The following is a 13,734-nucleotide window of genomic DNA, read 5'->3' on the forward strand; positions in this document are numbered from 1 at the left end:
TTGAATTATGGTTTTCTCAGGGTATATGCCCAGTAGTGGGATTGCTGGGTCATATGGTAGTTCTATTTGTAGTTTTTTAAGGAACCTCCATACTGTTCTCCATAGTGGCTGTACCAATTCACATTCCCACCAGCAGTGCAAGAGGGTTCCCTTTTCTCCACACCCTCTCCAGCATTTATTGTTTCTAGATTTTTTGATGATGGCCATTCTGACTGGTATGAGATGATATCTCACTGTAGTTTTGATTTGCATTTCTCTAATGATTAATGATGTTGAGCATCCTTTCATGTGTTTGTTGGCAATCTGTATATCTTCTTTGGAGAAATGTCTATTTAGGTCTTCTGCCCATTTTTGGATTGGGTTGTTTGTTTTTTTGTTATTGAGCTGCATGAGCTGCTTGTAAATTTTGGAGATTAATCCTTTGTCAGTTGCTTCATTTGCAAATATTTTCTCCTATTCTGAGGGTTGTCTTTTCGTCTTGTTTATGGTTTCCTTTGCTGTGTAAAAGCCTTTAAGTTTCATTAGGTCCCATTTGTTTATTTTGTTTTTATTTCCATTTCTCTAGGAGGTGGGTCAAAAAGGATCTTGCTGTGATTTATGTCATAGAGTGTTCTGCCTATGTTTTCCTCTAAGAGTTTTATAGTGTCTGGCCTTACATTTAGGTTTTAATCCATTTTGAGTTTATTTCTGTGTATGGTGTTAAGGAGTGTTCTAATTTCATTCTTTTACATGTAGCTGTCCAGTTGAGACAGTGACTTCATTGGGCAAACCAGGTCCTCTCCCTACTGCTCCAGACTCCGGCCCTGTGACCTGGAAGTCACAGGCTGCCAGGAGGCCCGGGAGGTGACCTCTGTTGGGAAGAGGGTCCGGGGAGTTTAGAGCCCCAGCTGGGGGGCTTGGGGCCTGGGATCTTGGTGGCAGAACCAACTGCCCAGCCATGAGGCAAGACTCAACAGACATCACGAAAGGTCTCAGATGCCTGCGCTTCCCTGCAGGAATCTTTTCCTAAGAAGCCTCAGGGCTGTTGCTCCTGGTGAGGAGTTGAGAGCAGTTACTTTTTCCAAAGCAAAGAAAAATCCAGACGTCTTCTGAGCCAGCCCTGTGCGCGAGCGGAGCCAGGGCTGGTGACAGGGCAGAAGGAAGAGCCTGCCTGCTCCCCCAAGCCAGGCGGGGCGGGGGAGACGGAGGAGAGGGCCCATATCCAGTCCCTTTGGCATGGTTTCCTCCTCACATGTCTTTTCTTCTCCTTCTTCTGTGAAATGACAAGGTCAGCATAAACACTGGGCTCGTTCTGCTCCTGGCAGAGCTAATGATGTTGGGAGAAAAACAACCAGCCTGGGTCGGGGTGCCCGCAGCTGCAGGCAGCAGGAAGCCCACGTCTGCTGGTTCCTGGGCCGATGACCGGAGTTTGGATGAGAAATCCTACGCAAAGGGGCCGTGGAGGCCAGCTGGGGAGAAGGGAGGCGGGGTATTTGGCACAAGCAGAGAGCTAGCGTGGCGACAGTGAGAGGTGGGGCCTGTGGCTCGCCGTGGGGAGCTGGTGTGGGGAGGCCACCACGTCAGACTGGGGCTGGCCCACGCCCCCTTCTCGTTTGTCCCAGGGACACAATGCTCCACGCGGTAAACCGTTTCTGTTCCACACATGCGGTGTGCCGGCCCCCGTTCAGGAGCCAGGCTGGTTCCAGATCGCTGGTGGGGGACGGAGGGGTGTTTCACTGACAGCCTTGTCAGGGCAGAGAGGAGAGGGAGGCACTGCCTCTGGCACGTGCCTTAGGGGGTACCAAAAACATCAGTCATCAAGATAAATAATATTCTAATTCAAATTCTAAAGAATCAAAATCCATGCGAAAAATTACGATGAGCAAAATGCCAAATTTCTAAAGAAAGAGGGCCTGAGTATTACTGATTTTTTTCGCTTGTCTTAGGCCTGTGCCGGCTGCCCTTAGAGTGCCAGCTAGCAAGGTGCCAGGGCCAGACAACGGAGGCGTGGGGCTGTGACGTCCACACCCCTCCCGTCTGTCCTAGCTGCCCAGAGGACCCACCTCTTGTCTGGGGGCTGGGGGAGCGGGGTGGGGGTGCTTCAGCTTGGTTTCAGGGCCGTCCTAAGGATCTGAGGTTTCGCTGCCAGGCCCACCCAGGTCCAGCCCTGCATCCCTGGGAAGTGATACACCCACCCCAAGCCAGCGTGTAGCCTGGAGTGGTCGGCTGGGGCTGTATCCACGCAGGCTCCCAGGAGGAGAGCGTTCAGGTTGCTTTGGAGGGAACTGCAGTGCTGCTGGTTTTGCTCGTTCTTTTCTAATTTATGTATTTATTTATTTATTTTTGGCTGTGTTGGGTCTTCGCTGCTGCGTGCGGGCTTTCTCTAGTTGTAGCGAGCCAGGGGCCACTCTTCGATGCGGTGCGCAGGCTGCTCATTGCAATGGCTTCTCTTTGTTGCAGAGCACGGGCTCTAGGCACACGGGCTTCAGTAGTTGTGGCTCGCAGGCTCTAGAGTGCAGGCTCAGTAGTTGTGGCACAGGGGCTTAGTTGTTCCGTGGCATGTGGGATCTTCCCGGACTGGGGCTCAAACCCCTGTCCCCTGCATTGACAGGCGGATGCTTAACCACTGTGCCACCAGGGAAGTCCTGGTTTTGCCGTTTCTGTTTCTCTGGTTCATCTTGCCTCTGTACCTGTCGGATCACCTGTGGTCATCCCCCTATAATCTGCAAGAGTGTGTGGCCTCAGTACCGTTTTCAGTGTCTTCCCTGGGGGGATGGCAGCTTCTTACGTGGTTTTTCTAGAGCTCCTTGGGGGCAGGCCCGCTCCTACTGATGCTGCTTCTTCTCCCCTCCAGCCTGCGGCTGTGGAACTCCACCACAGAGTCATTCCCTTGGCATGGAGCTCTCTCTTTTTTTCCCCATAGTTTTATCATCTGTAAATGGGTTAAAAATATCATCTTTTTCCTTAAAAAATTGTTTTTAATGAAGTATAGTTAATTTTCAATGTTTCAGGTATACAGCAAGGTGATTCAGATACATATATCCTTTTTTAGATTCTTTTCCATTATCGGTTATTACAACGTAAGAAATATAGTTCCCTGTGCTATACAGTAGGTGCTTGTTGTTTATCTGTTTTATATATAGCAGTGTGTATCTGTTAATCCCAAATTCCTAATTTATCCCTCCTTCCCTTTTCCCCTTTGGTAACCGTAAGTTTGTTTTTTATGCCTGTGAGTCTATTTCTGTTTTATAAATAAGTTCATTTGTACCATTTTTTTGGATTCCACATATAAGTGATATCATAAGATATTTGTCTTTCTCTATCTGACTTATTTCACTTAGTATGATAATCTCTAGGTCCATCCATGTTGCTGCAAATGGCATTATTTCATTCTTTTTTGTGGCTGAGTAATATTCCAGTGTATATGTGTACCATGTCTTCTTTATCTGGTCATCTGTCAGTGGACATTTAGGTTGCTATGGAGTTCTATCTCTTGATGGCCACAACTTCTAGGAGACCTGAAATTGGGTCCTGGGAGCCACCTTGGAAGTTCCTGGTCTATTCTTCCCCCTCCCTCATCTGTGCCCTTCTGCTGGTGGGCAGGAGCGATGGGGGCTCTAGAGCCGGTACAGTTTGCCTTATGTGGTGGGTTTAGGGAGCACTTTTCAGGAGGAAAGCTGGGAAGGTAACACTCCAGGTGTCTTAGTCTGCCCAGCTGCCATCTGGGTGACTTAACCAGCAGACACTGCTTCCTCACAGTTCTGGACACTGGAAGTCTGAGATCAGGGTGACATCATGGTCAGATTCTGGGGAGGGCTCCCTTCCTGGCTTGCAGATGGCTGCCTTCCTGCTGTGTCTTCACATAGTTGCAGGGGGGGAAGGAGAGCACTCTGATCTCTTCCTCTTGTGGGGGCTCTACCCTCATGCCCTCATCTAACCCTAGTCACTTCCCAAAGGCCCCACCTCCTGACACCATACACTGGGGGTTAGGGCTTCGACATATGAATTTGGGGGGACACAATTCAGTCTATAGCATGAGGGGTGGGGGTGAGAGCCATAGGGGGCACTGACCTCCCTCCATTCAGCCCCCCTCAGCTGCCCTGGGCACTTCGCTGCTGAAGGAGAAGGCTCAGAGATGGGGTGAGTCTGCATCACTTGGCAGGCATGCGCATCCAGGTTCCCTGGCAGGACTTGTCCCAGCGGATCTGGGGCCCCAGCAGGAGAGATGCCCTGCCCCCCAAGCCCCTTGGAGACCTTGCTACTGCCAGATGCTCAGGAGGACGCGAAGCTCCAGGTGGGCCCCAAGCAGGTGTTCTGGGAAAGGGGCCTATGCAGGGAGGAGCAGATGGCTCCGCTGAGCAGAGCGGTGATAAGACCCTGAGTGTGGGGGGAACCAGGCTCCCCGTGGCTGGTGTGGATTCAGCAGCAGGGGCTGGGGCTGTGCCTGCCTGCCGTGGGCCCCTCTCGGCCAGGAGCCTCTGGCTCTGAGCAGTGTGAGACATTGTCCCTGTGGTCCCGTGACGGGGCTGGGCTGGGAGGCCGTGGAGCAGAGACTGCCCCAGGAGAGCTGAGCAAGCTGCCTGCGTCCCAGGCCTCAGGGTCCAGGCGCCTCAGGAAGAGCATTAAAATCCCCAGCATGACTGTGCTCTGGAGAGGCGTCATCGTCGGGCTTCTCGGGTCAGGAGCAGGCCAAGGGGACCCGGCAGTGAGACGCAGTGCAGACCCAGCCAGGCCCACGCCTGCTCCTGCAGCAGCAGCACCGGAGGGTGGGAGCGGGGGAGAGGCACAGAGTGCTCTCGGCCGCCTCCCCCATTTCTGCCGAGCTGCCCTGAAGCCACCTGAGGCAAGCAACGTGAGAGCTGCATTCAAGGGCGGCCCTCCAGAGAAGGTTCTGGGGCCCCCACTGTGGGCTGTGCTGCAGCCTTTGGGGACAGCCCAGGCGTGTTCCGCATGTGTCCCCATCCCGGCGACAGCGGGGCAGGCCTAGCCTGGCCCAGCCCCTCCACCTTCACCTCACTTCCCGTCTCATGGGTGGGCGCTGATCCTCAGGAGGACGCGGCTCTTCCTCTGTCTCTCTCTCTTTCTCTGTCTCTCTCCTTCTCCTGTCTCTCTGTCTCTGTCTCTGCGTCTCTCTGTGTGTGTCTCTATCTCCCTATCTCTCTCTCTTTGTCTATTTCTGCCTCTTTTTCTTTCCCTCTTTCTGTGTCTCTCTAGGTCTGTCTCTCTGTCTCTTCATCTGTGTGTGTGTGTCTCGCTGTCACTGTGTCTCTCTCTGTGTGTCTCGCTGCTTCTCTGTGTCTCTGTCCCTCTCTCTGTCTCAGGCTGGGTGCACATTGGGAAGAGGCCCCCTCATCCCCCCCAGGCCTGCTGCCTCCCACATCAGTCCCTCAGGGCTGGGTCTGCCCCCTGCCCAGTTTCCTCCCAGACTGGAGTCCCCTCGGGCCCCTCCTCTGCACCCCTCCTCTGCTCAGCACAGGGCTCCCTGCTGAGCCCACGTCCTCCTCTTCCAGGCCACTTCCCTCCTCAGCCTCCAGGGGCCTCCCAGGAAGCTTCTTGGCGTCCACCAAGGCCCCTGGTCGTCTGACCACCACCATCTCCTCTCTTGCGCCATGTATTCTATTCCTTTATTTCTGAAAGAGCAGCCGTTTCCTGGTGACCAGTTTGTGTACAGGCCATCGAGCTGTTTAGAGAAGCCAGCTTTATGGGACGAAGTTCCAGCAAGTACATGTGCCTGATGAGGGTCCATTTCTGTTTGTTTACTTCTGCTCCAAGGAATCCCTCGCTAAAACCACTTGCGTTTCAGATACAGTTGTGGTGCCGGCTCCTGCCTCCCCTTTCTCAGTGAAGTTGAAAGCCAGTTGTCAAGTTTCATAAAAAGCACCATGGGGGTTTTGACTTGGGGAGAGATGAACCTTCCACCCCAGAACATGGACCACTTCCCCCTGATTCAGATGGTCTTTTTTTGGTCTTTTTTGCTTTTCGGACATGTGTTCACATTTTCTCTCTTTGGGTCTTGGACTCTCCTCTCCACGAGACTTGGGCTTCTGGCCCAGGCCTCTCCCTGGCCCCTGAGAAAGCCAGTCTGGCTCATCCTCCGGCCATTGACACCAGAAGGTCCCGTCCTGAGGGCTGGGGCGGGCCAGGGTGCTTGGACTCTGAGCCTCCCACATGCTCCCCGCAGGGCAGCTCCCGGACGCCAAGCTGGGTGCTGGGGGTCCCACCAGCTGCTGGAACCAGTGGGAATTGCCTGGTGCTGACAGCCCAGCCATGTTCTAGACCGAAGGGAGGTGATTGGGAGGGGCACTGGGGGGAGCGGGGCTGCAGAGGCCATGAAGGCCAGAGTGTGTACCCAGAACACGAGTGGTCCTGCGGGGTAAGGGGGACAAAGGGTCAGGTGTGCGGGCAGACCATGCCAGAGAACCCACCCTTCCGGGTGGGCGGCCGGCTGCCCCTGGGCCCCGATGCCTCAGGGCCCGCTGCTGCCCTGCTCTCGATCACTGCCCCCTTCCCATCCCTGCACTTGCTCTTCACATGTCTCGCTCAATCCATATCTGCTCTTCCCCCCTCGGCTGCCCCCCACCAGGCTGCACCTGCCCAGCTGGCGGCAGCGGGCAGGTCTTCCAAGTCTCCCCCACTGGTGCTGGACCCAAGCAGGAGTCTCACCGAGGGGAAGAGCCCCAGCGATGGGCCCTTGCTGCCAAGTCCCCACCGGCCAGGTCTGCCCACTGCTCAACCACTGGCTGTTCTTGGCGATGGTTCTCGGAGGCTGCCCTGCCCCTAATTTCACAGAGGAGGGCTTTGCAGGCAGAGAAGCCCCGTGAGTTGCTGAAGTCTCACAGGGTGAGTGATGGAGACCTGGGTTCAGTGAGAGCATGTGTTCTTAGGCAGTGACTTCATGAGCCCAGAGGTGGCCCCTGCAGAGGGCAGAGCCTGCATGGGCTCTGGAGCCAGCTCCCTCGAGGCCTGGTGAGATCTGCGTGGCTCTGGGCCTCACCCGCCTGGTCTGCAAAATGGGGCAATAGCAGCGTGTGCCGCCTAGGCTGGGTGTGGAGACTTTTGTGAGGTGTAGCTGGAGGTCGATCAGATGGGGACGCAGGGACCAGGAGCTTCTGAGAGGCCCTAGGGCTCTGGCCACCACTGCTCACTGCTCCGGGGTTGATAGTGCCTACACTGTCTCCTTTGCTTCCGCCCCTCTAAGGTGTCCTAGCATAGTGTGCTTGCGGAAGCACATTTAGGACCATGGCCTTATGTTCCGTGAATGTCTGTAGATGCCTGCTGACCTTCCAACACACCCCTGCCACACACAGCTCAGCAGGACCCTGGGTGTTGAGTGGTGAGCCAGCTCGGCACAGGCTGTGGTCCTCCACGCTGGGTACCCTGGGCTTGCCCATCCCTCGGCCCACTGTGCCGGCCACCCTGCCCAGGCAGGAGACCTGTTTGATCTCGGAGAGACGGCAGTGAGTGGTGGCTTGAAGCAAGATCTAGTTCCCTGCCCAGGAATTGAACCTGGGCAGCCTGGATCAAAACCAGGCATCCTAGCTGCTAGACCACCAGGAGCTAGAGGCTAGAAACAAAATTCCCCTGGCCCTTGCCCCCAGTGAAAACTGCATTTCTCAAGGAGGCAAAAACTGTAAAAACGGGTACAAGTTGACTATTAGAGACACAGTACAACAAGTGGGAGAGCACACAGAGAAACCGTTTGTTTAGTTAAGACAGAAGTAAGGCAGAGATGCACACCCGGTGAGCAAGGGTGTGGGCGTCCTCCCTAATGAGGAGGAGAGCGGTAAAGAAGCGGTTAAAGCATTCATATAGGGCAGTTCTTCCGGGTCTTTGTTTACCTTTGGCCAATTACCTGGTTTCTTTTTCCACACCTGTCCTGCCCTAGGACCTCCCCAACGTGTGTGCGCAACTTTCTTTCATGATGGGTTCCAGCCCAGAGGCCTATGGGGGGGCCTTGGCATCACATATTATGGGGTAGCGCCCCCTCCATTTTGACCCCCAAGGAGCCTTTCTGCGCATGTGTAGTGTCTCCCTTGCCCCAAGAATGGGAAATATGTGACCTCTTGATCCTTCACTCAAACAGGGTTTAGTCCCTCTCTGCTCCTGCCAGGACCGTTATCTTAAAGTGTCTTCAGGAGACAAAGCCTGGCTGTTTACCTTGTTTCTGTCGTTATTTCTATTTTGAAGTGCAAACAGGAGGCTGGTTGTAAATGTCTGACCTGAAGCCCATCTTCTTCTCACCCCAAGCAATGTGAACAGGAGGCCAAGTTGTAAATGCCTAGCCTGGAGCCCGTCTGTCTTGTCCCTCACAGGGCATCAGCAACAGACCTGGGTGGAGTGCTTCCGGCCTGTAAGGACCCAGCAGATCCATCCTTGGCCCCCAGGGGAGGTGAGGGGCGGGGAGGAGATAAAGACCCTCCCTCGTTAGCACTCCCCAGAGAGCAGAACTGGTCTGGGCACCCAGAAGGGAAGGAGGCCAGCTCCACCTCCAAGGACTGCCCTCTGCTCCCAGCCTGTGCCTGGCTGGGCTGCAGGCTCAACCTCACTCTTCCCCTTTCCAGCAGGGTGGCCTTCGGCGACTTTGAAATCCCTCCAGACCTCAGTTTCCCCTCCTGTACAGTGCCCCCCTGGGCTGCTGTATGGGTGTGAGCCCCTGAGTGTGCACCTCTTGCAGGCATGAGCAGGGTGGGGCCCTCATGCTAGGTAACTGAGCCCCGACCTTTCCAGAACAACACTTCCACCGTGAGTAGAAGTGCAGAGAAGTCCCACAAGTAGACAGATGGAAGGAGGAACGCGATGCATCCCCTTCCAGAAGATACAGAGTCCTCACCCTGCGTCCTCCATCCCTCCGATCTCTGCTTCCGTCATTGTCATTACATCTTCTTCTCTGACCTTCCTGCCTCCCCCTTCCCTCTTCTAAGGATGCTTATGATGTCATTGGGCCCACGGGATAATCCCGGACCATCTCCCTATCTCAGGGTTCTTAACAGCTGCCATGCCCCTTTTGCCGTGTAAGGCCACATTTCACAGACTCCAGGGACTAGGAATTCTTAAGGGGGTGGCTTTGCCTCCCTGCCCCCACCCCCAGCTCAGTGACGGGCACAGCCCTGCCTGCCTGCCTCACCCTTTGGCTCACTGGCTTTGAGGACTTATTCTTTGCAGCTGTAGATATCCGCCCCCTACACCCGCCCCCGACTGCACACACGCTTTTAATCAGATTCTGACACTTTTAGGACTCCCCTGGTGGTCCACTGATTAAGATTCTGCGCTTCCACGCAGCAGGCACAGGTTCGATCCCTGGTCAGGGAACTAAGATCCCGCATGCCGTGGGGCACAGCCAAAAAAAAGAAAAATTCGGACACTTTTAATCAAAATCTTATAAAGCAGACCACACAGAGCTATTCCCGCTCCTGGGCAGCCCTGAGGAGGGCAAAAGAGGAGGCTGCCCAAGCCCAGACCCGTGCAAGGTCACAGCCTGCATTTTCCCTACGTTCAGGAATTGGTACCAGTCTCCTGCGTGGCCCAGTGGAGGGCAGGAGAGGCCAGGCTAGGGGAGGGCCTGGGGGCCCATAAACAGCAGAAGGAAGGGACTGAGAACCACGGCAAGTGGCTCCTGGACATCTTAGGGAGTTTGGGATGAGGTGCACGGCACGCCCTTCCTTTTCAATCTTTTCCAGGTGGGTTGGCCAGGAAGGCCAGCAAGAAGGGATGCTGCACAGGGGCCTGTGGGGGAAGCCAGCCCAGATGGGATGTGCCCATGAGGGTTTCGAGGCAGGAAGAACACTCAGGACAGGACACGTTGGGTCATGAGGCCCTGCAGCACAGGAGAAAACCACTTTCCTAGGGGAGGGGCAAGGACTTGACGCTTCTGGTCCGTGAGGATGAAGGGACAGCACCGCCAGGAAGAGCCAGGGGTCCCCCGCCTTTCCCCTTGTCCACGGCCAAGTGCTCTGCTTGTGTCTGATGGGTGACCCTCAGTCAGCCTTCCCTCCAATGCAGGCACATACCCCTGCACATCACTGTCCGGGGGAAACGCAGCGTTTTCTAGTAGGCACGTTACAAAAGTAAAAAGAAGTAGAGAGATTAATTTTCATAATGCTTTATTTAACCCACTACAAACAGAATATTATTGGGACTTCGCTGGCGGTCCAGTGGTTAGGACTCTGTACTTCCACTGCTGAGGGCCCAGGTTCCATCCCTGGTTGGGGAACTAAGATCCTGCAAGCTGCGCAGCACGGCCAAGAAAAAAAACAAAAGCAATATTATCATTGAAATGTGTAATTACATAAAAACTGTCAATGAAATATTTCACACGCTATGGTTCATATTGCTTTCCAAAGCCATGTGTATTTTCCACGTACAGCATCTCCCAGTGTGGACTTGCCACGTTTCAAGTGCCCAAGAGCCACATGTAGCCAGTGGCTACCGCCCTCAATAGCACAGGTCACAGCCACTCTGACAGGTGGTCACCCAGGGAATCGTCAGGAATCCCTGGCCATAAGCAACGCAAACTCAGTGGAACCAGAGGAAGCAAAGAGGGGCTGGACTGGCCTGATGGGACCGAGCTCCATGTGCTGAGGGTAGGACAGCTCTGGGGAGCAGGACCTGAGACTCAAAGGCAGCCAAGGCCCCTCTGTCCACCTCTGTCTGGGGCTGGCGTCACTCTCCCCACCTGACGATGGAGCTCCAGGCTCACAGCCTTACAGCCTTATAACCAGAGGGAAAGGAGGGCTCTTCCCTGTGAGTTGCCGCTAGACACGATTCCCAGGAAGGACTCCTCGGGGCTCTGTTGGGACCACGAGCCCACTGGAGAGCCACAGGGTGCGCGCAATCTGACCGGCCCAGCCCGAGGCACTAGCTGCCTGAGATACTAGAATCAGCCGCCTTCAGGAGTCAGGGGGCTGGTGTAGGGATGCAGGACAAGGGTCCTGTTCTGGGCACACCCGGCCTGACCCCCGTCCATGCCTGTCCTAACAGCAGCGTGGCCCCCGCGCAGCCCAGCTCCACTCACCAAGACGCTCACAGGCCTGCTCTGGGCTCTTGTCTTGCATAGCCCGTCCTTGCTGTGTGCCCCTTGGCCAGCTGGCCCCAGCAGCCCTTCCGCCCTACCATCCTCGCCCCCACGCCTGGCTCCGCTGGCCGTCCCACTCCAGGTCCTCAGCTTGCAAGCCCACTTTTCCCACTGCTTCCTGAGTGAGCCATCTGAGCCCAATTCCAGGTGTGCCTTCCCTGCACAGAACCTCCCGTGGCCTCAGCGCAGAGCCAGACCCTCATGGGGCGGCCCAGATTTTAGCCTCAAGGCCTGAAATCTGCAGCCACACTCCAGCCACCCCAGACCCAGTGCCCTTCACTGTACCCAGTCGAGCTCCTTGGCCTTGGCTGTTGTCCTCTGCCTGCCTGGCTACCGGCACAAGGAGCATGGGTGAGCAGGTCGCAATTATAGCTTTAAATTTAGCGGGACTCTTCTTGTACCTCTGCTGGAAGCAGCCCTCCCTTGAGAACCAGGACGTCTAGGCCCACAAAACCTAAGGTGGTGGGTACAGAAAGAACAAGTTCCCCAGATGGGTCAGGGGGAGTGATGAAGAGCCTTTGGTTCCCAGACCCATGTATTTTACCTTCTAGGGACACAGCATCACCCAGTGGCCATTAAAGAGGACATTGCACCCTGGAGGTCACCTGCCCCTTCTATAGGGGAGCATCTTCAAGCTGACAGCTCAGTTGTACCTTCAGGAGGCTGTGTGACCACTGTATAAGGGGGGCAGCTTCTAGGTGGGAGGACTAGTGGATCCCGTGGACCATGTGCTGTCTGCCAAGCCTCCTTTGCCATGAAGGGGCCCTTCGTCTGCGATCGTGTTGTGGAGGATCTCATATCAGTAGATCAGACATTCTGTGGTTCCTCGGTTGGTGGAACAGGCTGAAACACTGAATGTAGGAAAGGCAGATGCGTGCCTGGAATATCAGATGAACTGTTGCCCCTTCCAGAGAGGGAAGGGCCCAGGGTAGTCAACCTGTCACCGAGTCGTGGCTGGTTGGTCTCCTGGAGGAACAGTGTCACACCAGGGGTTTAGGGTCGGTCTCTGATATTGGCAGGTCACACATTTGACAGCAGCAAAAGCTAGATCAGTCTTGGCAAAAGGGAGCCTATGCTTCCACCTCCGCCACCACTGTTATTGGTTTGTGAGGGCATCGTGTAAACACTGAGCTGACGTAAGGAGCTGCTGGTCAGTCCTCCACGTGCTTATTTAGTGCCTCTTCTCTAGCAGATGGTTTCTCACAGGCAGTAACTCCCATGCACCTGGATTTATCTATACGCCTCCTCCCCACACCTCTCCTGTCCCCAGTCCTCTTAATCTCTCTCCTTCCAGCTAAGCTATTCACCCCTGTCCATGGTCTCTGCGTACCTTGACCTTTGGGCCACTTCTCTCTCCTCACAAAGTGAGTCACTGGGTGCCCGGCCCCACACTCTGCCTCTTGAGAGGATTTCCCCTCACCGCTGTCTTCTGGGGCCACCCCTGAGTGGGACTGCGGTGCAGCAGAAGTCCACTCCCAGCTTGTACCAACCCAGCTTGGCCAAGCTGACCTGTCCGTGGACCAAGCGTGGGTGGGTTTTTGCCCTCCTCCACAGCCAGGCAAAGGGAAGGCCATCTGTGAGCTGAGAGAGGGGCACGGGGGCATCGGTGCAGGAGTGGTAGGTGACAGGTGGGTCTGGGCCAGCTGTTCCTGCAGCTGGACCTGCTTGAGCCTGGTTGCAGATGCCCCACTTCATCTTATGATGGATGGCTGCGGGGCCTGCCCGATCTGATGACTTAGCAGCTCTGACAGCATTCAGCTCATGACGGGCAGTCCTGGCCACGTGGTCACTCGATGTCCCATGGTCAGATGCTCTGTCTCTACCTATGCCCGGTGACAGGCCAGGAGCTGCCTTTCAAGTGGTGTTTGGTTCTCTGCTGCAGTTGGCAGGACCTTGGTGCAGAGCCCGGGTTCTGGTCTGTGACCCTCCTCTGGGGGTTTATCACACTTCACACAGTGTAACACCTCAAGTATCAGGGCTGCCGCGTCACATGGCCTCAGAGTCAGGGCTGATTGTGGCCGACTAGCTGCAGAGCCCTTTCTTTCTCTGTCTCCGCTTAAACTGTCAGCCTTCTGTTTTATCCAGTAAATAGGCTGGAACAGTATTGCCAAGGGCAGAATATGCTGCTTCCAAAATCTGAAGGGGCCTGTCAAGCACTGTGCACCTTTCTTAGCGATAAGAGAAGAAGGCACATCATTTGTTGCTCACTTGAAAGCAGTTGTCCTTGGCATGTCCAGACCACTGGGCCCCTCACATGTCACTGATGTGGCAGGCCCCTGAGTCTTTTCCTGGTGTACCTCGCCAGGACATCCATGGTACTTGCCCCTTTTGCTCGGTGGGTCCAACTAGCATGGTGTCATCAATATGGTGAGTCAATATAATGTTCTGTGGTCTGTGTAGACCAGATGGTTTAGGTGTCTTGGGACTGTACTGTGACAGAGGGCAGGAGAATTCACATCATTTGGAGCAAGACTGTGACTGAATACTGTTATCCATCTCATGTGGGCGCAAACTGCTTCTGCTCTTCCTTCCTGAAGGGAATTGTAAAACAATGAATGCCTTCGCTTGGGCTGCCATAACAAAATACCATAGCTTCAGTATGGGTGGTGGCTTCAATAGCAGACATTGATTTCTCGCAGTGCTGGAGGCTGGAAGTCTGAGATTAGGGTACCAGCAGGGTTGGG

The 13,734-nt window shown here is 55.0% G+C and overlaps 1 protein-coding gene across 1 annotated transcript in view; it reads left to right on the plus strand.

Moving 5' to 3' along the window:
• GCK (glucokinase) overlaps positions 1-13,734 on the plus strand; it is a 55,474-nt gene that overhangs the window by 9,153 nt on the left and 32,587 nt on the right. The window lies entirely within an intron of this gene.

This window comes from Delphinus delphis, chromosome 9 (genome assembly GCF_949987515.2).
Source record: "Delphinus delphis chromosome 9, mDelDel1.2, whole genome shotgun sequence".
Lineage (NCBI taxonomy): Eukaryota > Metazoa > Chordata > Mammalia > Artiodactyla > Delphinidae > Delphinus > Delphinus delphis.